Consider the following 15588-nt stretch of genomic DNA (forward strand, 5'->3'; position numbering starts at 1 on the left):
CCTTTAAGACTAACCAACTTTACTGAGGCATAAGCTTTTGAGAATCACAGTTCTCTTCGTCAGATGCAGGAAAACTGTTCAAGAGTCAGACGAGGAAAAAAGTCTCTCATTTCTCCTTATCAAAGTTAGAAATGGCCAACATTAAGCTCTTGCCTACATGCGGTTTAATGTACCTTATTTGTTATGGTGTGAGACGTCTGGAACATGCACAGAAAAGTACCTTTATTATGCAGTCAGGTCCAGAGAATTCTGTGCCTGTACATAAACCCCTTGTGGGAGGAAGGCGGTTGCTGGTTCTTCCATCACCATCCCAGAAGGCCCCTGACTCCAGGCTCAATTCAGGCGGGGGACACACGTGCATAGGGCTGCCTCAGGAAAAGCAGCTGAAAAATCTCCAGTGGGCATAAAGCCTCCAAAGCCTAGTGACAGTTAAGAGAGATCTCTGACCTATTCTCCTGATGTTTGATTTAATAATGTTTTTAACTAAACAAAACCCCTCTAGCAATTCACCTTTAGTTGAGGGAATCCACAAATTCCCTCAGGTGGGAAGAATCAAGTGTCACATTAAAATTTGTTGGGAAAACGCTTCCCATTTTTATACAGACTACAATTTAACAATGTAATGATTTCAAGTAAATGGGTGCATGTGTCTTTAAATGCTTGGTGTGATATACGTGAAGAGTGGAGGTGAAAGAGAGGGATGAGCGAGGGAGAAGACTGGTTGATGATGGAGAGTGTGGGCGGAGTGAAGGCAGTTTTGGACTGAGAGTGGAGGAAAAAGATTCAGTCAGGGCACGAGGCCAGCTGTGGGCAGCCTGAGTATTTTTATGTTGTTTGAGAGAAATATAACCTGTGTAGGAGCCAGAGCTGTGTGTTTGTGAAAGAACATTCAGTCAGGAGAAAGCAGGCAAACTGTGTGTGTGCCTGAGAAAAGGCGCACACGCTTGTTATTGAGAGAGAAATTAGTATCAAAAGCAGGCAAACTCTATGTGAAGCCTGAGAGAAGATCTGTGTGACTGAGTTTAAGTAAAGTAACTTTAAGAATTGAGAACTACTCTTTGGAAACCATCAAGTTTTAGAAATAATATGAAATCGATAAAAAGTTTACTTTGGGTTTTTTTAGATCCCAGAGTATCTGTCATTCCTATATCCCATTCCTATCCTCAGGGCCACATAGTATCACGAAAAAGCCTGACCCATGGGCACGTTACTAAAAGGAGAAATTTAAGTCATTCTAGAATTTAATTCCTGGTGGTAGCAATCTACCATGAGGGGGCAAGAATAAAAGGCTTAAAAGACCAAATCTATCCAAGAGAAAGAAAGGGGTCGTAACAGTGTTCATATTGCAAAGTAACCAGTATCAACCAGTTTAATTAAATATACAGCAAATGGAGAATATTGTTCCCTAATGAAGTGAACTTATGCTCTCTCTATTGGCTGTGACAGGGTTAATTTCAGTAGCTTATGGTTCAATTGATCAAGTCATGCACAACTGCTCTCATGATTGTGCTGTCATTCACTGATAAATTAGATTTCCCCCAAAAAGTTTAGTTTAGCACTGGGTTTTGTTCCTTGGAGGCCCTTCCCTTTTGTTTTCAGCAGATCAGTTAAGGGTAGGGAGATCTGAGCAAAGTTCTTTATGAATGGTCTGAAGAAACTGGCGAATCCCAGGAAGGACTGCAACTGTCGCCTAGTTTTGGGGGGATCCCACCCCACCACGGCTTCAACTTTAGCCGGATCCATTTTCAGACCATGTCCAGACACACGATATCCTAAAAAGTCCAACTCTTCTTTGTGAAACTCACATTTAGACAACTTCACTGACCAGTTTTACATGTGAATCATGGTCTTGTGAATAAATCAACACGTCATCAAGGTAAACCAGTATACCTTTGTACAAATATTCATGCAAAACTTTTATTAATTAAATTCATAAAAAACCCTGGAGCCCCTTGTAATCCGAAAGGCATAACCCGATATTCAAATTGTCCCAACGGGGCACTGAAAGCAGTCTTTCATTCATCCCCCTCCCTTATTCTTAACTCTGAAGTAAGCATCTTTTAAGTCCAACTTAGAAAAAAATCTTCCCTTGCGCCACCAACACACAGCAAGTCTCTAATAAGTGTGGGTGGGGGTAAGCATTAGACATTGACACAGCATTTATTCCATGATAATCAGTATACAGTCTGAGCCCCCCATCTTTCTTTTTGTAGAACAATACTGGCACAGCATGGGGGAAGCTGGCTGAGTGGATGAATCCTCACACCAAATTTTTATCAATGAACTCTCTCAGTTCCTCTCCTTCCCCTGGGCTCATAGAGTACAACTTTCCTTTGGGTGATTTCTGTCCAGGGATCAGTTCAATGGTACAAGTCTGTAGCCCTGGGGGCAGCGGGGGGGGGAGCTCATCAGCTTCTTTCACATCAAACACTTGTTTTAAGTCCCGATACTTGAGGGGGATTTGTTCCACCTCTTCCTTCGTTAGCAACACAGTCTCTAAAGGAGGGGGTGCATTTCGGCCCCACTCTGAGGCCTGCACATGTCTCGTGCAGATTCCCCCCTTGAAATGCAGTTCTCCCATTTTCCACTTGATGTATGGGTCATGGTCCCACAGCCACCGGTTCCCTAACACCAGTGGGTATTTGGCAACTGTACTATAAAAATTCTGGATGCCCAGTGATTTCCCATGCCCATAGGGACCGGTTCAGTCTGATAGTGGGATCTCCTTTCATGCAAGATCCATCGTTTGCTCGAATACAGTGGGCTGGTTCAGTTCTATGACATCCAGCCCCAATCCTGTGACTAGGGCTGGGGCTATTAAGTCCCGAGTGCAGCCAGAGTCAATTAGTGCTTGCACTCGCACTTCCCTTTTTTGGATTAACTAAAGTCACCGGCAGAAAAAGTAAGGCCCCTTTTTCTCTCATCTTCCTGAGTGCGGCTGTCTTTGGGACCTGCCATCGGGGCCTTTTCACAGCAGGTCATCCTCATTTCCTGTTGGTTGGGTGGGCTGGTCCTCCTCTCCCTCTGAGGGGTCCTCGCCCGCCTTATCTGGGAGTTCAGCAGTCTTTAGGCCGATATCCAACCGGCCATGATTTTGAGGTGTCCTCTTGAGCCTTGTCCTGGCTGGGTCCACAGTTTTCTTTGTGGGGCAGCCCCTCCTGGAGAGCTCCTTTCTCCCCAGGCATTGGGCAGAAAAGTGCCCAACTCCTACACATTGGATGCACAGTCCATTTCTCCAACGTAGAGCTCTTTCTGTCTCTCGGGGTGGTGGCTTGGCCAGCTGCGGTTCCCTTCCCCCAGGTCCTGAGTGTTGCTTTTTGGCGGTCGTCTGTTGCTGCATTCTCACGAGCTTCACCACTTGGTCTCGGTTTTCAACCTCACATGCCAACTGGATCCAACCCAGTAGAGTTACCGGGTCGTCTTATACTAGAACTTTTGCTAGCAAGTCTGCATTCAGTCCATTTCGGAAAAACTCAATCTTGATTCCTTCATGGTAATCATGTATCTTGGCCATATATCGCCTGAATTCGGCCGCATACACATGCACGAATGGGAGACACTGCTGTATTGTCTTTAACTTTGTTCGGGCCCTTTCCTCCTCCAGAGGATCTTCAAATTGGGCTCTCAATGCATACACAAAACCCTCCAGCCTTTGCAGCTCTGGCACCCCCACCAGGCGGGATCCTAAGTGGCTCACCCTGCTATGTTCAGTGGGGAATATGTGCCCCCAGTCCCAGAAAAATTCCATTGCCTGTACGATGAAGAATCCCAGATCTTCCGGGGTCCCATCATATTTTGCATCCAGTTTACACCATCCCTGTGGTGGCCCTACCCCTGGAGCGGCTTGCCTTCCAAGAATCGGGGCTGCAAGGAGAGGTTGTGGGAACTGTCCTCTCCCCCCAGGGGGTGGTTGAGGTACAGTGTAGCCCCTATGGGGTAAAGGGGCTACCGGTAATTGGACTGGGGGGTGGCTGATATGGTGGTGCCTGCCCCCCAAATGTCCCATACTGAGTTTGTAAGTTAGGAGCTCCTTGATCCCGGAGGCCCCTTTGTAATCCACTCCCTGCTTAGGCAAACAGCATCCCCGCCCATGGCCGATGGAGCAGGGGTTGTGCGGTAGGGGCTCCCTGGTACTGGAGACCCCGCTGTAATTCATTCCCTGCTGGGGCACCCAGCAGCCCCACCAACGACATTTGGCGCAAAGCAGCGGGAATAGTGGTCATGGGTAGAGCCCCCGTGGCTGGAAAACCACCTGGTCTGCCCCCATCCATGGAAGCAGTGGCGAGAACAGGGTTCTTGGAGGGTGAAGACCCCCAAGGACTCCAGTCTCTGAAGGTGTGATTTGTAATCGAACTGGTGGCCCCAGAATGGGCCTCATTGAAGGAAGGTGTGCCCCAACCCCTACCCTGGGTTGAACGGGCCCAGGTAAATTTTGTAATCCCATCGCCACTCCAGTTAGTGGCATCGATCCAATGTCACTTGTGCGCAGTGCTCCTCCAGGTGCTCCATCACCTGGTAGGATTGTCACCCTCCTGCACTGCCTCGGTGGAGGGGGTCGCCGGGATATGAACTGCAATAGCTCCATTTTAGGTTCTCCTCTTGTCGCTCTTAAGCTTATAGGACTCCCAGCCATGGGCAAGCTCATAATCTCTTGTACTCCTTGTGCAACTTGACTCATGGTTCGCCAGCTCACAGCTCTGTGGACGTAAGTGCTCCCGGGTTTCCTCCCGTAGCACTCTCCATGATTCTTAAGTCCATGAGTTTGTCCAGCCCGGGTGGCTGGGTTGCCAGGGCCTCCTTGAACAGAGACTTCAGTACATACAATTCCAACGTTTTCCCCCACAGCGGATCAGTCAGTCCAACTGCTGCTACGTTGGGGCCCCACAACCCTGCAGGGGTTTCGCCTGTGGCCATCCAGCCCGTGGGAGTACTTCCTCCCCCCGACATATTCCTCCAGTCCTTTGGAGTGGCAGACTTCCATAAAGGATGTATTTATAATTCTGGCAAAAGAAATCCTATTCTTACCCTGGCAATAGCCAAGAAGGGGAAGGATCTCCTTCCCAAACCCAAGCATCGTCCTGACTGCTTCAGTCAAGGAGATAAATCTGAAACTACTCCAGCAATATTGACAAGTGGCTACTTTCAATATCTCTGGCAGGGGAACTATGTTAAACTTGTGGAAGCAGTTGAAATGGATGAGAGAGCTTTTATCACTTAAGAAACTAACTTAACACACCACGGCTATCAACCCACTCATATATCTTTTGTAGCAGCTCGGATCTACCACTGTATACAATTCAGTCAGACAAGATTCTACTGATGCCATGTTGGCAGAGAAGAATGCTTTCTTTGCCATCATCGCTGCCATCTCTTAGGCTGTAAAAGGGCTCCTTTTTTCTCTCAGGTATCCCATTTTTTCCTCTCAGCTCCCTTAGGGAAGGAGAGATGGGTGCCTTCTAGACAGATCATGAGTACTTTAAGAAACAAATCTGTCCAGAGCCTTTAGCAGTTTGTTATACCTTGTCTCCACAGGCATCCACAGAATCTTTGTTGACTCTCCTAAACTCACCGGAAACCAACTGGATCCCCTAGGCTTTGGAGGAAAGCCATTCTAAGTGGATTGCCACCCTCAAGAGAGGGAAGTGCAAGAACTAGCCATGCTGTCAGCAGACAACTATCTGCCAATTTTAAAGGCTTTGTTTCAGTCCCCCCTCAGTTGTACCATCAGATAATTCCTCAGCACAAAAAAGTAAATCTAGAATATGATCTTTCTTCTGGTTTTGGATCAGTATCACTTGAGATAATAGCATGGTTGTCATGGCAGGTATTAAGCCCTTAATACACACTGACTAGGGGTGCCTCAGCATGGATACTGAAGTCTCTCAGATCTATCATTCTGAGGGTTCCTCAAAACTAAATTTTAGGCCACCTCCACCAGATTATACGGGGAATCTATTAGGGAGTTCTTCATTCCAAGTAATTTACTGAACGAGTCCCTGACAACCTATCTAACAACAGACTCTAGCGTGCTGTGTTTATAATGATACCAGTGTAACTGACTGAAACCTAGATATTTTTCAATAACTTTTTAATAAAATTGATATGATGTAGTTCCAGCTGAAAAACTATTTCAGACCAGTTCATGGCTGGTCATATAAAAATTTTTTGCAGGGGTCCTGCATCATTAAGACTTGTGTACCAATTTCTCTTCCAAAATCCAAAACACCGGTATGTTTTCTCTCTAGTTGATAAAATTTTAGATTTGACATGAGATTTTTTGAAAAGTGCTAGCCGTTAACAGCAGCAAACAGAAAAATAAAGTATTGATTCAGGAAATATGAATAAAATAAGCTAGAGCTTCAACCAGACACCATGTGTGTTCAAGCCTTGCTTTAGACTACAGAACTTTTAGAAGGAAGAACACAGCAAAACAGAAATGATCAAAAAGAAGGGGAAAACTGTAGACTTTTATGACCATAACCAGGTAATGATAAGTCTTTAACTGACTTTTTCTTTACATGAAAAACCTTCCACATTGTAGAGCTGTAGAAGTAGATTTTTCTCACAGTAGAGCCCATTAAAAGTTACACTGTCATTCCAATCTCTTGTGTCAACAAAACTCTTTATCTCTGTCCAACTGTTTAAGATTGTAAGTAGAAGGCAAATAGACATTGATGGCATAACGTTTAACACAGTGAGCCAAATTGACATCCCCACCAAAAATGTTTATTTGCACATCAGTCACAATATGTCTAAAATTTGCAGCAGCACATATGGTGGATCATCTTGATTATGGAAGACAATTTCTTTTTTATAAGATAGATACATGGGCTCAGAGGAAATTTGTATGATGGTATGGAAAGGTTCACTTGCTCTGGATAAGCCCCCCCCCCCCCCCGCCCAATTTGGTTATATAAGCTTTCAGGAAGCGAACATCTCTGAACTATGGGAACAGCTAATTCAAATAAAAAATGATTCAAGATTTTTTAGGTTTTTTACCAAAGAAAGCAGCGATGAAACTATTTTTTCTTTTCTCTACAGTTTTTGGAAAAGTTTCCACTTCTTTAAGTTTTTGCTGCTCAGTTCCACGCATCGCGACACAGCCTTCCAACATATCCTGTGCAACACCAACTTCCTGCAAATTTCCTTTCCGTATTGCTCTCTTCAGTCGTTCATTGGCTTCTTTGAACAGACGATCAGATGCTTCAGAAGTTGCCTCATGGTCCTTTTTTGTCAGTGATATCTTACTTTCCATCTCAGCAATTTTTTCCCTAGACTCTTCTGCTTGTTTAACCTTTTCTTCCATCTCTTTAGCTAGATGTATCTCCTCCTAATTTTTTCTTCCTCCTCTTTCAATCTTTTTTTGTTCTTCTAAGTACATTATGTATTTTTTATGTGCACTTTGTCCCATAGCAATAAGTTTTGATGTCATGGGAACCAGTTCAGGTTTATTTCCGTGGATTTTCAATGTATCTTTGATCAACAAAATTGCATTCAATGTTCATTCACAAGTGGAAGCCTTGTCCTCAGTCAAAGCCCATCTTGACACACAAAAACGCCTCTCAATGTCTGCATTTCTATGTGATAGAGACAATGCAGTCATGATAACTTTCGCCAACTCTTGATATTTTTTCCCCCAGCTACGTTAGTTTTCTTTAAAATTTTATCCCCAAAACGATCAATTCTTCTTTCAAAAGCTGGGCGGTCTGTCTCCATCTGCAACATTTTCCATTCATCAATGAGAACATCTTCTTTTGTATCGCTATAGGGAGTTCTCTGGCAACTGAAACTACATCTTGACAGCTTTTTCGGGTTTTCACAAGAGAAGGGTTTAAACATCTCAGAGCTTTCAACAAACCACAACCTTTCATTGCCTTTTCAATCAAGTATTTGCATCCAGCAACATATTGCTCTTTAGCATTTTTCATACCCAAGAAATCTTTTTCTGGAAGATGTGAAAGCTCCTTTTTAACTTCCCATGAAACAACATCTCTCATGGGTAACATGTTTTTCAAATCAAATAACTAATTCACATCATAGTTATCTTCAGAAACAGACTTGCAAACACGTCTAGCCAGTTTCCCTAACAGTTCTTGTAGCTGAGGGTACAGGAGGTGAATTAAAAGTTCATCTCGTCGGAATCTTTTGGTGAAGCTAGTGAAAAGTTCTGCAGAAGATATAGTGAAGTACAATTCTGCTCTGATAGTTGAGCAATGTAAAAGGTTGACAATCTTTCCGTATAAACTAGACTGTAACACAGCCTCTTTGTTGATGGAATGGATTTAAGAAAGTAATGATTTACTCCTTCCCACTGTTCGAGCAGAGCGAAATGTAAGCCACCTAGAAAGAGAATGTTTGAGGAATTCCTTTTGACGTAATTTGAGATCTTCTCTTTTTGTCTTCAACATTGGTTGTTTCATCAAAACAGACTGAATAAAAGGAGGTTCCCACATCATCTGAGATCATCTTTTGAAAATATGGTCCCAGTGCATCAGTCATTAAATATCACATGCCAGGATCTCCCTGGTATGCTCCTAGTCATTCTTGATCATGAATTACACCAATTAAAGTATGATGGCCTTTGCTTCCTTCCTTAGAATTTATTTTTTGCATTTCTAGACCGCCGTCCCCATCAGACGGGCTCAGGGAGGTGTAACAACATACAATTTATAACATACAGATTAAAAACAATAAAAATTTTATAAACATTAAAACACTATTCCACATACAATAAAATTTCTCGATTGGCAGAATAGGCAATAAAATTTCTCGATTGGCGGAATAAATATTAAAATACAGCATTTTAGGCACAGGGCTTGGCTCTTACATCATGCCCTGTGCCACACTTACGAGCTCCTGCATGGGTGGTGGATGGTCTTCAGCGGTATGGCCGGCGAGAGGACAGCCTAGCCCCCACCAAATGCCTGGTGGAACATCTCTGTCTTGGAGGCCCGGCGGAAAGATAACAAATCCTGCCGGGCCCTAGTTTCCTCAGACAGAGAGTTCCACCAGGTCAGAGCCAGGACCAAACAGGCCCTGGCTCTGGTAGAGGCCAGGCGGACCTCCCTGGGTCCAGGGACCATCAGCAACTGCTTATTAACTGATCGAAGCGACCTCCGGGAAACATATGGGGAGAGGCGGTCCTGAAGGTGTGCTGGGCCCAGTCTGCATAGGGCTTTGTAGGTCAACACCAGAACCTTGAACCGGACACGGTACTCAACTGGTAACCAGTGCAGGTGACGGAGGATGGGTGTTATATGAACCATGATTGGTGCTCTGGCAACCACCTGTGCAGCTGCATTCTGAACCAGCTGCAGTTTCCGGATCAAGCCCAAGGGAAGCCCTGCGTAGAGTGAGTTGCAGTAGTCTAATCTGGAGGTGTCCGTTGCCTGGATCACTGTCGTAAGGTCATGGGTCGATAAGTAAGGGACAAGTTGTTGAGCCTGTCTTAGGTAGAAAAATGAGGATTGAATAAGTGCTGCGACCTGTGCCTCCATAGACAGGGAAGCATCCAGGACCACCCCCCCAGGCTCCTCACTCTTGACACCGGCTTCAGTGGCGTCCAGCGAGAGCAGGGAGCCGGAGTCCCGCACCCATGGACGCTAGACCCATATGCAGGACCCCTGTCTTCAAGGGATTCAGTCTCGGCCGACTGCTTCAACCATCCAGTCACAGCTTCGAAGGCACGTTCCAGGATATCTGGGGCAGAGTCGGACCGTCCGTCCATCATCAGATACAATTGGGTGTCATCTGCATATTGATGGCACCCAAGTCCGAAACTCCGTACCAGCTGGGCGAGGGGGCGCATATATACATTAAATAGCAGAGGGGAAAGTATTGCCCCTTGAGGGACACCGCACACCAACGGGTGGCGGGATGACAACTTCTCCCCTAGTGCCACCCTCTGTCCCCGACTGTGGAGAAAAGAGACAAACCACTGCAAGGCCGTCGCTCGAATCCCCACATCGGCAAGGTGGTGAAGCAACAGGTCATGATCGACCATGTTGAATGCTGCTGAGATGTGTTGGTTGGTAGGCCAGTGTGGTGTAGTGGTTAGAGCGTTGGACTGGGATCTTGAAGATCCAAGTTTGAATCTCTAATCTGCCGTGGAAATTTGCAGGGTGATCTTGAGCCAGTCACACACTCAGCCTAACCTACCTCATGGGATTGTTATTGTGAGTGGATAAAATGGATGAGAAAAAAACAATGTATGTTACTTTGCATCCCTGCTGGGGAGAAAGGCAGGGTATAAATTAAGTAAATAAACAGGCATGCAGAGAGGACTGGAGAAATGACTCTTGATGTCAAACAGGCACCAGTGCTTCATTAAACAAGCCCAGCTGGGAAAGGTATCTCCGGGGGCTCCTTCCAAACAAAGCTGCAGTTTCATCAGACTTATCACGGGCTTCACCCTCTTCAGCTTCCAATTCCTCCTGTCACCTGAATCAGCACAGCAGTTTAAGAGGAGAAAGTGCACAGGGGTAAGCAAGAATGTTGGCTTTTTAGTAGCTGGTAAATTGTATCATCTTGTTTCTGACAAGTCCTGCAAAATAATCTCAGTTCAGGACAGTATCAATTTCCTAGATTTTTAAAAATCATCTCTCTAGGGAAGTATTTTAGCTTTTGCTACAAACATTCCAACATCAAAGGCTGAGCAGGAGCTGGTTCCTCGCTGCTTGGCCCTCAAATGTTAAGGGAAGAAGGGGCTGAAGCATTCACTAAGCAACAGGGACTAATTGGGGGGAACAGAAAGAAAGAGTTAATTTTGTGTCTTTTAAAAAATCCAAAGCTTTATAAAAACAAACACCCTCCATTTCCTGCTATACTAACATTGCGATGCCATGTATCAAGCAACTCTACACTAACACTATGCACAGAAGGATATTTAATACCAAGACTGCTCTACACAAGTCACTGCTGAGCGGGAATTCCCCTGGATTACACCACAGAGTAGCTTGTGACTATGCACATTTCTGCATGAGTCTATGCCAAGAAGCTGTGGAACAGGAGAAGCAGCCTTCTGACAGCTTTCATGGCTAAACCCAGGGAAGACAACAAGTTCAAAATCAGTATCAAGAGAAAATTCTTTGCTCCACAATTCATGCCCACAGACTGGAATTTGTGCCGCTCTTGGGCCAAGAGAATGAGCTAAGGCCCCTTGATTACTGGCAAGTCCACTGCACTACTTATGGGCGCCTGGCTAGCAAGGGTGAGCTGCTGAGGAGCTGAAATGAAGGCCCAGGGACAAGGCAAGCTGAGCAGCACCTGCGGCACTACAGGAGTCGCCACTTCAGGGGCCAGTCAGCTCAGGCCCTACCAGAAATGCCAACCGTTTTGGCTCACCCACTGCTGCTGCTGGCAGCAGAACACAAAGATGCAATTAGCACACTGACACCCATCATCGTTGCTACTGAAGAGGCAGAGGGCAGAGGCTGGGCCCTCCTGTCTGCTGGCTGCCGCCCTCTTGAGTAGCTGCCCACCAGAATATATCTTGGGATGCTGGTTGGAAATCTCACTTATTTTGCTTTGAACTTTTGGAGAGACAAACATGAGAAATAAATAAAAAGGGCACACGAATGCCAGACTTGGCACAATACTGAGGGGCTTTCCTTATCTTGCTAACCTCCGTTTCCACTTCTCTTGTACTATTTCCATTAGTATATGGCACTTTTATCAGGAGTGATTTAGCACAATATTCAGAAACCAATTCATCACACTGGGAAGCAGCACAAGGAACTACACACCAAGGAAGGAGTTCCAAGGAAAGTGCGCTAATTTAAGATCCCCACACAATAAAAACACTTTGGATAAACTTTTATGACAATATTTAACTCACTGTCCTAACACTTTATTTCTAAGGATATGAAAAAAGATTCTCTCTGCAGCCTGCCATATACTCCCATGGCGTGAATGCCGTAATGTTTGAAGTGAAGATGTCTGCAAACATGGAAGCAGGTGAAAGGTGAAATCCGGAACTCTCTTTGGCAAATATCCGTATTTCCCGTCTGCGGTAGACATTCCAGACACGCTCCTTTTCCATTTTGATCATGAAAGCGTTCTAAATAACAGGATCTACGAGCGAACAACGGATTTTGCCATATTATAAAGTGCTAGAGAAGGAAGCCTGACCTCTATGCAGACCTAGACTGCAACAGTATTTGACCAGAGCCTGCGTCTGGACTGAGGTAACAGATGAAGCATTCCATATAATTTACAATGGGTGCCTCAGCACTGTGGGAGAGGCGCAGTGCCAAGACCGTCTTGCCCTCAGCCCTAAGTTATGGACCAGCTGTGGGCAGCAAGGGACTAGCGGCATGCAAGAGCATACGCCACCACCTTGTCAGTCATGGGCAATATGGAACTTGTTGGGCACGAGGAGAGGTGGCAACAGCCAAATACCTGTTAGCGAATGTCATTCAATAGCACTTTGGGGACTGTAGCAGCACCAGAGAGTGACATAATTTCCTCCTTTCTGCTGGGTCAGGCTTCAAATGTCAATAAACAGGGAATTAGGGCAGGGTTGTTTTAATCCTTCAGAGTATAATATGAAATTAATTAAAAAGATTAAACATTTAATAGTATTTTGTTTGACTGCTGAGCTACCAAGGTACATACAATAGCCACAATTGCAGTACAGTCTCAGGACTTTAAGAAATGAATGTCGTTTTTTTAAGTCAAGTAAAAAATCCAAAAGAAAAATGGTGCCGTGGAAAGAAAATGTATTTCATTCACTTATACTGTCCCTATGCTTCTTCAGGGGGATCTACACAAATGTAAATGAAAACAAATATATTGCCAATAAAAAGCAGAATTAAGGAACTTGTTAAAAAGACAGGAAAACACTGAGCATGTGAAAAGTGCATAATGTATCCAGAACCATAATTCTGTGGGAATGTTTCAGATATTATAGACAGATGGAAACATAGATCTTCTCTCTCTCTCTCTCTCTCACACACACACACACACACACACACACACACACACACACACACCTTCCCACAGCAGAGTTTCAGAGAGAAGTGTGACAGTCAGACTGTGTATCTTATATGAGGAATAACAATTTGAGGCTTTCACTGAACCCATGAGGGACCAGAGTTGTCGGTCTCAAAACCTGCCTCTTTTTCAATAGCACTTTATCTGTGGCATTCAGATCTAAAAACAGTCCGAGACGTAATGTCTATTGGACCATGGCTGTGATCTAGAAAGGGCTGAACCAAAGGGGCAACTTGTGTTCTGCAATACCTATTCTTTTCTCAAGGTTAGGAGTACAACTTCTCACAAGTTGTTTCTTATGTGGATAAATAAAACTTTTGATGCTGCTTGCAAGTTGGTGGAATTAGCAACTTCCAGAAAGAAAATGTTCTACAGGAAGGCCAGATCCTGACAGGATTCATTGGGAATTAACAGGCGGGTATGTACTGCTGTGCCTTCCAAATTAGAGGTGTTCAAATTAGGTGTTTCATCACACATAGGAATATCATACAATATATTCTAGTTTCTATATATGCTCTTCTTAAGTCTAACACTTAAATGATTGAAGGTCTGGCTGCATGAGCCTCCCAAGGTCAGTTTCCCCCCCCTACTTTTTACCATGTTCTATTGCCTTCTTACCAAGTTTCTTAATAATGTTTTTCAATGGTGATTTATTTATTTTATTGATATCCTTATAAATCCCACTGAAGAAGCATACGTGAAATGTGCTGGGCTGTATAACTGAATCAGATAATTTTGCTTACCTCTTCACCATTATTCGTTTTTTGTTCTTTTGGGTTTTTTGCTCCACTTCTGGCCCTCTTCTGATTTTTTAAATCAACCCAGACTTAAACCTGGTTGAAAGTGGTATTGTCATAAGTGCCAAACCTACTACTCCATGACTTGTGGGCATGGGTTTAGACATCTAGTACAAAAATGGACACAGTGCGCTGGATTCAAGCAAGAACTGTGCAGCGGCTGACTGCACACCATGGGACTCCTATGCTCACCTTATGTAATAACAACACGCTTTGTAAACTGCTCTGAGTGGATGTTAAGTCGTCCTGAAGGGCGGTATATATATCGAATGTTGTTATGATGATTATAAATGACAGAGGGGGCTCTAGCACAGCCAAGTTACTGGATACCTGTGGCAGAGAGGGCATTTCACAGACCCCATTCTATTTCCCACCACTGAGGATTACAGCATGTGGTCACCTGGGCAAGGCAGGCATAAACTGCTGCAGATGCTACTCTGCCCTCTTTCTGACCCTACAATTATGCCCAAAGGCATAATTTTGTGACACCTAACATTAGCTAGGAAAGCTACTCTCTTAGACTATATGCCAGCATAAAGAAAAAAGGGTAGTTTGGAAAAATTCAGTTCAAATTTAGGATCTTGTCCATAAACAAAGAGAAAATCCACAAGTTTCCAGATGCCAGCCTAACACTAGAGGCTTGGTGTCTGAGCACGAACTTCCAGTGAATGCTGTACACAAATAACCAGCCATTCTTCAATGCTACTGATACGCTCTTCCTTTTAGAAAAAAAATGGTCCCCCACATGGTCCAGCTACCAAAGAAAACAATTATCGAATATGCAGGACTGAAGTGGAGACTGGATATACCTTTCAATTTGGGGTGTAGGTGGATGGAGTCTATAAAGAGCTCTCCTGTTTTTGTACCAGATACACTGGGTTGGAAGACTCGTATTATCCAAGCACTCTGACACAGGCTCCATGGAATTAAGTGAACATGGTTAGGACTGCGGTGTCAGATTCAGTAATTATGTACATGAACTCCATAAACACATTAAAGAAACTGTATATCCAATACTAGACAATCAAAAGATCAGAACGCCATTTTAAAACGATGGCAATAGTGCAATTGAGACATTCTGAAGCCACTGCTGGAGTGGAGACTCATAGAATCATAGAGTTGGAAGGGGCCATACAGACCATCTAGTCCAACCCCCTGCCCAGTGCAGGATCAGCCTAAAGCATCTCTGACAAGTATTCATCCAGCCTCTTCTTGTTGTCAGACATCTAAGGAAACATCTTCTTGCTAAGGAAACATCTTCTTGCTAAGACATATAAGGAAACATGACAGTTTTAAGATTATCATTAAGAAAGGGACAGCAATTATTGCTGAATTTAATACTAGCATAGTTATCACTGTCTCAGCTTCAACATTTAAGTTTAAAGTTTAAACATTTAAGTTTAAAACATTAAACACGTTTTTTTTAAATGAAGCAAATTTTGTAATGGCCTTCTACGGGGCCTCTCAGAGGTCACGAGAGATCTGGGCCACTTCCGGCCTCTGCTGCTGGGCCTGACATGGCTCCTGGCCTCCACTGCATCCTGCACAGCTCCTAGCCTCACCGCCACCGATGGGGGAGAAGGAGGTGCATGCACTGTCTGCACAAGCGCAGAGAACATTCTTGTTTGAGGAGGATTTAAACCCCACAATTTTTAAAAAATGTTTTCTGTCAGTGTGGCCCCAATCTGTGAATTTAAGTATCTGCGGATGGGGACATACTTGGCTATTAGAATATTTGATGATGATGATATTAATTCATAGAGCACTACAGGCATAGGACACAAGTTGTTGGATGAAC

Source organism: Eublepharis macularius, chromosome 2 (assembly GCF_028583425.1).
Source record: "Eublepharis macularius isolate TG4126 chromosome 2, MPM_Emac_v1.0, whole genome shotgun sequence".
Lineage (NCBI taxonomy): Eukaryota > Metazoa > Chordata > Lepidosauria > Squamata > Eublepharidae > Eublepharis > Eublepharis macularius.